We start from the raw sequence: 12201 nt of genomic DNA, 5'->3' as shown, positions 1-12201 counted from the left end.
TTATGCAGATAAATGCTTCTAATGAGCTTTAAGTAATTCTTTTAAATTAGATAAATATTTCCCCTGCTATTCTTTTCCATACTCTTCTTTGGTTTTGAAACTTGATTTTTTTAATCCTTGAAATTTATAAGGTAAATTTTACCCTAGTCTATGACTGAATAATTATACATTTTAAATTAGTAGAGTCTGAAATAATGTGACTCATGTAGTAAAACTGAAATCTTAAAATGCTTAGTATATAAAAGCTGTTCTCTGAGTGTCTTAGCTCATTTTTCAGCATGTTTCTTTTAAAATTTTAAATGTATTAATCATAGAATGATAAAAAAAAAAGATTTTTAAAATGTGAATATCAATTGATCTTGAAATACAGCAAATCTTCAAGATAAGATCATGGATATCTAGCACTATGTTTTACTACCAGCCTGGCATTCTTGTAGTTCATAATCTGATGGGTGACACTCTGATTTTCCTATCTTTTGAAAAGATTAATTAAGATCCCCTCAGAGTATCTGATTTCCTTCTGAAAATATATACTGATCATCAATTACATGCCAGGCACTAGTTTTGGTACTATATATCAAGGATGAACTTGAGAACTTGAGCTTAAAGAACATATGCTCTAGTTAAGATAGGAGGATAAGTGAAAGGCTTAGAAGTCAGAGTGAATAATAGAACATAGGGCATTTGGGAAACACAAGGCAATTTATCAAGGCTACAGTTTAGAACATGAGTGGGGTGCTAGCAAAGAGGAGTCTGCAAATCTGAGCAGAGGTCAAATCATCAAGAGCTTAAGATATGTCTCAGGGCTGGATATAGACTCAGTAAAAGTAGAGACTAAGATTTCAGTCCATCTTTTGGTTGTGATTTCTTATTTTTATTTTTTGCAACTTATATAACAAGCTGACTCATTGCCATCATCTCTGAACTGTTAATAATACAGTAGAAACTCTCTTAAAAAGCTAATCATAAAAAGTAATATATACGAATCTTAAACTTTTAATTATAACTTAAATACTCATTTGCCAATAGTTTGTTGAAGAATAAAAAAAATTCTTTTAGTATAAATCTGTTGATCAGACTGGTATGGTCTGACATAAACCACACCATTATGTTTCTTCTATGACTCTTAGTCTTAGTTTCTTTAAAATTAGTGAGAACTTAGATACTTGAAGCACAGTCTTTCTCAATTTTTATTGTTCCTAGCACTTAACAGTGACTGTGTAAACACAGTTCAACAGCAGTTCTTTTTACTAATTCATTTTATTTGGCTCCCCCAATATTTAATTTAATGTTTATAGAAAATCTAGAGAACAACTTTATTTCTTTAGGAACTTCTAACTTTTTGGTTTACAAATTATTTAAATAACGTAATTTCAAAATAATGACAACTGACCTTAAAAGTTTCAGGATCCAACTCAATTGATTCTTCATAGCATAGAACTCAAACTTTGGATGAAGAAATGAACACTCTTCAGTAATCTTTAGTATTAAAGAATAGCCTGGTAAATATAAGTCTTCAGCATATGATGAGCATTGCTCATTATGTTTTCTTGAGAGGGTGGAGAATGTCTATTAATGTAGGGAGTCCTTTAGGTGAAAGATGTTTAAGAGGGTCTTTGAATAACATCCACCTTGTGAAATTTGTGAAAGGGTTTAATGAGATTGCATAAAAACAACTAGTAGAGTACCAGGTGCATAGTAAATGTTTTAGACATTATATTATTAGCACTTCATATTTAGTATATTTTATCACTTAGTAGGAATAAATTATCCCTTAAATAACTTTACTCTGGTATTTGTTTCCAAGCCAATATGAGGCCATATCATGCCTCTATGGGAATTAGGAAAACATTCCATCAGAGTGGGTGAAGTCCTTTAGGGCCATGGTTTATAAGAGGAAAATGCTTTTGTGTGAATTAGAAAAACATGTTGCTTTTTGCAGAAGCATGTCAGGAACCTGCCCTGTAGGCTGAATGTTAGCCCCATCTTGTCCTCTTAGTTGGATGCCTTTGTGCAGTTAACAATGGCAAAATCCTACATTGCAGGTCTGGATAACAGCCCCAGTCTTGCTGAAACAAAGGTGTTTAAGTTCCAGAGCATCTCAGGTTTTGTGAGCTGAACTGCCAAGGTAAGGGTGATCTGGCCTTCTCTAGTGCCACAAAGAGAAACCTTTGCTCCCTTCAGGTGATCAGATTTATTCTTCTCTTTTGATATCTGTATAACTAGTTTGTATATTTCCATCAGTATATTTACTGAAAGTTCACAATAGTGAAGGAGGCTCTTTTATATTTCTGCCTTGAATGAAAAGGTTGGGGATTGAGTGTTGATGAGGGAAGACTCTCCAGCTACCAAAAAAGTGCATCCACAATGCATGATGATTCTCCTTCAAACAGGATAACAGAAAAAAAGAAACATGTGGATTAAATATCAGTTTTTTACATTTCTCCTACTTGGATAGATAATTGGATAGCTTATCTATTGCATGAGTTTACCTATAAATCAAGGCAGACTTTGTTTCAGTATGCAGAGAACACCATTCTTTTGGTCCCTCAAATATTGCAGATTTTGTGAGGCAAAAAATGTTTAATTTCATTTATCTTAAATTTGGGGATTCAGCCATCCTCTTTCTTGGATTTTCTGCTAGTATTCAGTTCAGACTTATAAAATATTAAGTGAGATCATTCTTTGTCATGTGAAAATAACATACACATGAAATGATATGTTGATTGAATTCTTACCTGAGCTTAAATGATTTTCCCCCAATACTTTGGGTAAAAACAAATGTCTTTCATTGGAATGCACACCTCTCTTCCATGAGACTTTATTTTGATAAATACATTTTGATTCATGCTGGATTCTATTCACTGGGGTTCATTCATGACTAGGACATACAAAGGATAGGTAGCTGTTTGCTTTGCAAAATTGTCACGGAATTGCAAGGCCTAGCAAAAGGTTCATCAAACCCTAATAAAGGGATATGTTGACTATGAAGAAGCTGCATTGCCTTATGATGATGGGAAGACTTTTGATTACATTAGAGAAGACCTTGAGTTCAGGTGAAAATAACATGGAATTTGCTGTTTAATGATGGATTACTAAAAGTACTGAAGCGATCCGTAAATACATAATATATATATTTAACGTGTTTAAAAGAAAATATTTATTTTAATTTTTAAAATGTCAAGAAAATAAATCTCTACTACTTTTTCCCCCAGTGTTTATCTTGTTCCCAGTTTTATCTTTTCTTAATTTCTCATATTTCCAATTGTATTCTTTCACAAAAGAACTTCTACTTATCCAGAAGTAATACTATCTTTACTTCTAAATGTTCTCTCTTAAGTTACTTATGTATTCTAGCTCAATTATATTAATTTGTGTTTATTTCTTAACTTTCCTACTAAGTTGTAAGATTCTTTTTTTAATTTTTTCATGTTTATTTATTTATTTTGAGAGAGAGTGAGCCAGCACAAGTGGGGGAGGGGCAGAGAGAGAGGGAGAGAGAATCCCAAGCAGGCTCCATGCTGTCAGTGCAGAGCCCAACATGGGGTTGGATCTCACAAACCTGAACATCATGACCTGAGCCTAAAACAAGGGTCAGACATTTAACCGAGACACCCAGGCACCCCCTAATTTGTAAGATTCTTGGAGCAGAACCAATGGTCTCACAAAGACTTTGCCTTTGGCAAATGTTCAACAACATTTGGAGTGTAAATGAACAAATGAATATCTTTGTTGTGGAACATGATTACAGCATTTTAGTTGTCAGCACCTGAGTGTTACGAAGGTAAAATGCTCCAGAGCAACTGTGTCGTATCTGTCATAAAATTTTAGAAAACCTTAAAAATGTCACTATATAAAAAAAAAAGGCAATGATAAATACAACACAAAGTTTGTGTTTTAACAAAACGTGATGACAAGTGAAACAGATTAAGCTCAACGCCGGTGTGAAATTATAGAATTTGGGATGGAACTATTAAACTGGTTCTGTGTTAAGAGTTTTAAGGTATTCTAGCCTCTGGTAGGAGGTAAAAAGTTGGTTGACTGTGGGAAAAAACATAGAAATGTATCACAGGCACATAGGAATCAGTTTTAATTGCAGAGTACTACAATTCCTGCACTTTCACTCTTTCTCATTTTCTCCACAATCAGCAGCACCCTAAATCAATTCCCTGCTGTCCCTAACTTCCACGATATGGTGGTTTTTTCTTCAGCTCTTTCCAGGCGAGCCTCGGGTCTCCCTATTCCTCTGCCATCTTAACCCTTCCATCTGCAGTGTACTAAAATGTAGAGTTGACCCTGAATTTATTAATGCTATTGAACAAGGAGTGTATATTTCACTAAAAATGGATAGGTACCTATGCCAGTTTGATCATGTATGGTTAGGAATAATCTCATTTCTCACATGTTTAAAATATTGCAGTTCAGTCATTTATGTATCACCATTGCTGGCCAGATAACTTTTCTTGAGATTTAAAAATTCTCTCCTGCCACCCTCATGTTAGCTCGACTGTCTTTAACAGGAGCCCAACAAGTGATGGAAAAGTCTAACTGAATTTCATTTTAATGAAAGCTACTTAATTGCAAAAAATAGTTTTTGCACTAGTTGACAAATAAGCTAGTGCAAAAAGCAGGAGGAAATGCTTGTTACTTGTACATAGTTGTGTTCCATGGAACACGTGGTAGAGAGTGCACTTTAGGCTCCAGTAGGATGGAAATATGAATTGGCAGCTTCCGAGATAGCCATTATCTTTTTTTTTAAAGTTTTTATTTTAATTCCAGTTAGTTAACATGCAGTATTATATTAGGGGTAGCCACTGCCTTGACCTTTCTTTTTGTTGAATTCATGGTCTCTCATCTTGGCTTCTCCTTTCAAGTCTGTTTGATTTTTCAATTTCTGGTCCTCTGGGGATATAATTTCCTTACAGCTGTCAAATTTAGCTGTTCTTAATTTAACTAACTAGCAGAAACCAGCATCTATATCTCATTAAAACAAATTTCTGGGAAAGATAATGTTAATGGTCCTGCTTAGTGCACACCTCGTCCAATAAAATATGGTCAAGGAGTGTCAGTTACTGTAAATTTGGCTGTCAAGTCTCCCTCCTTTGGAGAGAAGTAGAGTTCTTAGTGAAGTGGATAGGTCACATGCTCAAGAGAGATTCTAACAAATATTTTCTACTCCTGTTGACCTTCTGATGAGGGCCCACCATCGGATAGAAAAACAATTCTCAAGTGGGACAATGGAGCAGAAAGTAGTAAACTAATCCTGAATGTATAATACTTGAAAATGTATGGGGAATGTATAATGCCTCCTGACTGTCTATACACAGTCACTACAGAAATTTGATAAAATATTCCCCAGCTTGCAAAAGTCTACTAGTCTCACTGGCCTCCCTTCACTCAGTCAAAAACCACTCCAAAGGAAAGTTGCCAGAGATACAGAGACACAGACACATGTGGGGAAAATGCCAGTTGATGATGGAGGCAGAGGTTGATGTGCTGAAGCTGCCAGCCAAAGAATGACAAGAATTGCTGGCAAATCACCAGGAGCTAGAAAGATGCAAGGAAAGATTCTCCCAGGTTTCAGAGGGAGCCTGGCCCTGCCAGCACCTTGATTGTGGGTTTCTAGACTCCAGAACTGTGAGACACAAATTTATGTTTTTCTAAGCCACCTAGTGTGTGGTACTTTGTTACGGCAGCCCTAGCAAACTGATACGATGCATTATAGGAAAGACTATAATCTCAGAGTCATTGCTGGCTCCATGTAATCATTTGTTAGATGTATGTCTTCAAAGATAGCTTTGGACATACCACTTCTCATAGTCGAATGACAAGAATTTAGATCCAAAGTGGTAATGTGGGGGAACTGGATGAGAAAATAAGATGGGAAATTGAAGGGAGTGAAATCAATCAGGAAGATGGTAAGAAGTGGAGGCAGTCAGGGATAGGTGTGGGGAGAAAGCCAGCAACAGAGTGCTAGTGGCCATTTTAGTAAGGAAGTGTCTCATACAGTTGATATTAATTATTTGCAGATTCTGTGTTTGTGAACTTGCTTACTTGGTAAAATTTATTTGTAAGCCCCAAATCAATACTTGTGGTGCTTTTTCAGTAATTCCCATACATTCCAGGGTAGCAAAAAAAATGGAATCATTGAACTAGCATATTCCTAGCTGAGGTCAATGAACAAGGAGCTACTCAGCTGCCTTGTTCTAGCTCTCATACAGTAAACAAGTGTTTTTTGTGCAGTATTTTTAGCGTCATGTTCTTTACATTTTTGTTTGTAATTCTGCTGTTTAAAATGGGCCCCAAGCACCAGTGCTGAAGTGCTATCTGGTGTTCCTAAGTGCAAAAAGGCTGTGATAATGCCTTATGGAAAAAAATACATGTGCTAGATAAGCTTTCAGGCAGGAGTTATAGAGTTGTTAGTTGTGAGTTCAATGTTAATGAATCAGCAATATAATATTAAATAAGGTGACTTTCAACAGAACACACATAAAACAGAGTAAGTATTGATTGGTTGATGAAAATGTTATAACCAAAGACTCAAACATAGGGCCTAACCCTGTTTTCACATAGAAGCAGTGGTTCAGTACTTGCTAATTTATTGTTTGTGGAGACTTTGTAGAATATAACTACTGCAAACAATGAGAATCAACTCTATACGATTTAAATTTGTTTGCAGTATAATGTGATGGTATAACTTCTTCACCATGATTCACAAAACTTCAGCAAACATTTAACTATAAAATTGTTTTCATGGTTTATTTTGTTCTGATGGGTAGAAAAGGAGGGTGGGGACAAGGCAGAGTTTTAGATTTGGGCAGGTGTCCAAACTAAGATAAGGGGATAGGCTCAAGAAAGAAGACAGAGAATTAAGAGAAGCAGAAATTCTGAGCTGGAGGTTGACCATGTAAAGCTCCCAGAAGTTCACAGATATTTTGAAAAGCATGTGGTCTTCTGCAAGATGTCTAATGGGGGTTTGAAATATATGTCATTAGATGTTACTTGGCTGACATTTGTAGCAACACCAATCTGTCTTTTTCCCTATGTCTGGACTCTTAACCACTATGAAACTTGTTCATGTTTTAAGATAGATTCAGCTTAAAAACTTGGCACAAGCATTAATCATGCCAAGCAACTTTTAAATCTGGACTACTATAATTTGGTTGTAGGCATCTTACCACTATTATGACATGTACTATGCTGTAAAATACTTCTTGTGTATATGCCTGATTCTTTATTTAAACCATAAATAACTTATGGCAAGAACCATGACAATTCATCCTTTTATTTCCACCACCTAGTCCACTGGTGAACATAAAGAAGGAACTCAGTTAAATAAAACTTTATTTTTTTTCTTTTTTGTATCAAATTATTATTCAAGTAATCACTTAAGAATATTTATTGCTGTGAAGGGAATAAGTGTAGCAATTAAGAGCTCAGGTTCTAGAGTCAGGAAGACCTGGATTTGAATCTTAAATTATGTGACCTCAGACAGATTACTTAAGTCTCAGAGTCTCAGTTTCCTCATCTGTAAAATGTGGACAACACTAGTATTATCTTATAGGGTTATGAGCATTGAATAAAACTTGTACCTGATGCCCCTTGCATGGTTTCCAGCACATAATATCATATGACTCTGTAAATGATGACAATAGAAGTAGTGCTATTTGCACAAATATGTAAGGAGAGAGGATTGGTTGTGGTTGTGATGTATTATGCCACCGGCAGAGAAGAGGATGGAACAGAATCCAGCACGATAGAGCAAACCTTATAGAGACTAAATACATATATAACCTAAAGTATCCTTGGGATCCATTCTGTGTTTGCCTTCAGTGACTACTCCTTTTTCCCCAGAACAGTCCCTTCACTTTGATACCCAAGACCACATTATTGACTCATAGGCTTCCATGAAGTCTTCATTATTGCTGAGAACCCTGTCAATCACATATAAGGAGGGGGCAAGGAGAGAGATTGCATCTTTTCATTCATTCATCTATATAAGAAAACTTTTTTTTTTTTCATTTTTTTTAACGTTTATTTATTTTGGGGACAGACAGAGACAGAGCATGAATGGGGGAGGGGCAGAGAGAGAGGGAGACACAGAATCGGAAGCAGGCTCCAGGCTCTGAGCCATCAGCCCAGAGCCTGACGCGGGGCTCGAACTCACGGACCGCGAGATCGTGACCTGAGCTAAAGTCGGACGCTTAACCGACTGAGCCACCCAGGCGCCCCAAAAACTTTTTTTAAAGGACCTACTTTGGGTCAATCACTGTTGAAAACACTGAAAATACATCAGTGCATAAGCTGACCAGATTCCTGTATGCATGAAGCTTACATTCCAATTGAGCAGTCTGAAAATACACATGTAACAAGATAAATAAGAGTGATGACTAGGGGTGGATGTGGTGACAATCAGGGAAGGCCTCTCTGAGAAAATGAGTTTGAACTTGAACATGAAAAATGAGAAGAAATCAGTTATAAGGAGACCTGCACACAAGAGCAACTCAGGCAGAGGGATCAACTGGGGCAAACATCTTGGAGGAGAATCAATTTGGTGTACTACAGAGATAAGGTGAAGGCCAGTGTAGCTAGAGTGAAGTGAGCAAGGGAGACAGTGTAGGAGTTTAATTCAAAGAAATAGGCAGGAGCTAGGATATTCCAGGCTATGAAAATGCATTTTGTTTTACTCTAATTGCAATAGGAAGGCATTGAAAGAAAGTGAAGAGATAGGACATAAAAACTCCAGTTTTGTTTAACTCTAATTGTAATAGGAAACCATTGAAAGAAAGTGAAGATGGGACATAAAAACTCCATTTGGTTTGTTTCCTGGAGAATGGTGTTGGAGGAGGTCATCTAGAGGACATGACCACTGGTTGACCTTGAGCTGGATCTGGACAATGAGAGGCTTCCCGGAATGTACTTGTCTTTGGAATGTACTTTTGGCCACCATTTGTCCACATGTCCTCACAAGACCCTAACCCTGTTTTCCTCTAGGAACAGTGGTTCAGTATTTGCTAATTCAGTGTTTGTGAAGACTTGTCTTTGGAATGTACTTTCCGGCCACCATTCCCACAGTCAGAGCCATTTTCAAAACACAGCCTTGAGAGAACGATGTGTTATTGAGAATATCTGGATGGCATATGTGACTGAACCCAGTTAAAACTTCTATAAAACCTTTAAAAATTTTGGTGGGTGGGTATAGAAATCTACTCATCTTGAGGCTATCCAAGCAAGCCTCCTAAATTCCCTTTGTTAAAAGCAAAATTCAACTGAGTAAATTTAAATATTTAATGGGTTTTTCAAACAATTCGTGAACCTGGTAGCATCCCATCCAGCAAGTAGAGAGATGTTCCAAGGCAATGTACTGAAATGGAAGGTTTTATGGGAAGGAGGGTGGGCCAAAGAAGTTATTAGCACAAGAAAAGAAAGGATTGTTTCAGACCTGAGCATCTGTTTCTGGGAAAGCTAGGGCTTTTATCACACAAATTACCTCGCTAGTGTTGATTGGGAAATTTCAGATTGACTGTTAAAAGTTCACATTCCTGTTCACATCTAGGAGAGGTTGAAACTGTTATTAAGTATTGGTTTGCTGTCATGGCAGAGCAAATGACTCCATTTTGAGGTTGTTTATTTTTCTTTTCTTTTTTTTTCTTTTCTTTTCTTTTCCTCTTTTCTTTCTTTCTTTCTTTCTTTTCTTTCTTTCTTTTTTGGGTTTTCGTTGTTGTTGTTGTTGTTGTTGTTGTTTAACAAATGCAGACTGCCACATGCAGCACCTCATTTGGATATGTCTGGAATCTTGGAAGTTTGACTACCCTATATTCTCCTACAAATGGACCTTGAGAGCTTGTTTGGAGATTCTAACAGGGGAGTACAGCTACTCACATACACTTGATGGAAGAATGGGTCCTCCTCTATAAGGTCATCATCTTTAAGTGAGCATGCAGCTTCTGGAGCGACAGACATGGAGCTGTTAGGGAGGAAGGCAACACCTGCCCAGCCAGCCAGATCAGCTGAAAATCAACCCTGGTGATCAATGGGGTGACAGATGTCACAGCCAGAGCACCCTCACATTCCTGTTGTTTTATTTTTAACAACCTATTCATTAAGCCTGCTACCTACCAATCCCGAGTGGTCTTCTCTTTCTTTGATCTCTCCTTGTCCTCCATGTATGGGGGCCAGTTTATGATTCAACAAATAGACTGTGGGCTAAGAATGGTGGGAAAACTGAATGAGAGAAATCAGTGAAAGTTATTGTAGATGTCTGCTGGACAGATGATAGTGATATAGACTAGAATGGTAGGAGGCATTTAGATACACAATATATTTTAAAGGTAAAACTAATAGAAATTGCTGATGGATTGGATCATGAATTAAAAGTCATTATGGGTATAATAAAGTATATTGTTATAAAAACACATTTTTGTAGGTGCTGTCAGAGTGAGCATACAGGAATCTAACTCCTAGTGGCCTTGTGTCTGGGGAATTCCCATGAAATCATCCCTAAGTGCCTAAAGTCAAGGCTCAGGATCTTGAATGAAAGGAGCAGAATGCAAGTCACAACCAAAATCATTTCTCAGACTGCGTGCTCCAAAAATACCCTTTTATTTCTGATTACCACATACAATGTGGGTCGTGGGAGTGGGCAAGATTCTATTTGACTCTAAGTGATTTAGGATAGTTGTGTAATGTTTTGGTGTTACTCAGATGTATATGGGACATGTAACTCTGCAGATGGGCAACCCACAAAAGTCTGTACAGAACTTGTTAGAAATGTATAACTCTGACTAAAAGCCTTCTTCAAGCTATCATTGTTAGTCTGATCCCTCCTGTAAATTAACCTCCTTATTGGGTAATTATCACTGCAGGGTAGAAATGTTTCCTTCAGCCTCAATAGTGTTCCAAAGCCTCCATAATGTTAATGAACTTCAGGACTGAGGTCTCCCAGGGTGAAAGGACCCATAACTCTCTCAATCCTGGGGAATGAAACCTTTCTCTCTCTCTCTCTCTTTTTAATGTCCCAAATGCTCAATTGCCAAAACATGTACTCTTCTAAATTCAAGCCAATAAAAGTTTTCTCAATGGGTTTCTTTGAAATGATCTTTTTCTTTTCTCTTCAACTTCTTTTTTAAAATCTCCTTCTCATTTCCCTTCTCCCTTTCTTCCTCCGTCCCTTCCTCCTCCTTGTTCATTTTCTAAAATATGCTTTTTGCTAATGTGCTTGATAGGCCCCAACTGTGGGGTATAGTTGATTAAATTGATTGTACATCCTCTTGGTCTCTTTTACTTTCCTAAGAAGCAAATCATATATTTCTGTTATCACAAGGGATTTCTAGCTCCATATACATTCTGCATCTCTCAGGAGGGGACATGCTATTGAAACTGTTTTAGTTTCACTAGAAACTACAACTGTCCAATTGAAATTTTGCTGATTTCTAAGTCATGATATGCTAACAGACCTGGTGGGATGGGGATAGAGGGAGTCATATACATGACAATAGCTTTAAAAAGTAACTCGTTGATAAACTGTCACTCAATGTATTTAAGGGAGAGCACCACCTGTATGCCATCCAATAGGTACTCCCAGTCCTCCACAATGGCATTTCCCAAAGGATGCACCATGTTCCTCAGGACATGCTCTATAAGAAACAATTCCATAGTCAATGTCTTTGGAAAATGCTGGGTCAAATGAGTTTATTTACTGTATGACTTATTAAGGCTTTTAATAGTCAAAGCATTTCTTCCATTTTTGAGTTTTTAGAATTCCCATATTATAAAGAAGATGACCATAAAACCCCTTTAAGAAATATCTCATGGGGCGCCTGGGTGGCGCAGTCGGTTAAGCGTCCGACTTCAGCCAGGTCACCATCTCGCGGTCCATGAGTTCGAGCCCCGCGTCGGGCTCTGGGCTGATGGCTCAGAGCCTGGAGCCTGTTTCCGATTCTGTGTCTCCCTCTCTCTCTGCCCCTCCCCCGTTCATGCTGTGTCTCTCTCTGTCCCAAAAATAAATAAAACGTTGAAAAAAAAAAAATTTAAAAAAAAAAAAAAAAAAAGAAGTATCTCATGGGGAAAGTGTTCTATTCTATGCTGTTCCACAGTTATCTAGTCACCTATGCCTTTTGGGAGAATAACTTTGAGGGCACTCAAAAGAGCAGTAGTGAGGATATGGAAGCAACTTAACAAATTGACTAATTGATTACTGTC

The 12201-nt window shown here is 37.3% G+C and overlaps 1 long non-coding RNA gene across 1 annotated transcript in view; it reads left to right on the top strand.

The window, feature by feature from the left end:
- The window catches only part of LOC123598069, a 79187-nt gene that overhangs the window by 25319 nt on the left and 41667 nt on the right, over positions 1-12201 (top strand). Inside the window, exon 2 of the long non-coding RNA XR_006712381.1 lies at positions 2046-2128. This is a non-coding gene — a long non-coding RNA (uncharacterized LOC123598069). The remainder of the gene's footprint in view (positions 1-2045; positions 2129-12201) is intronic.

The sequence above is a fragment of the Leopardus geoffroyi genome, chromosome C1 (assembly GCF_018350155.1).
Source record: "Leopardus geoffroyi isolate Oge1 chromosome C1, O.geoffroyi_Oge1_pat1.0, whole genome shotgun sequence".
Classification (NCBI taxonomy): domain Eukaryota; kingdom Metazoa; phylum Chordata; class Mammalia; order Carnivora; family Felidae; genus Leopardus; species Leopardus geoffroyi.
This window is presented reverse-complemented; position numbering and strand designations above follow the sequence as displayed.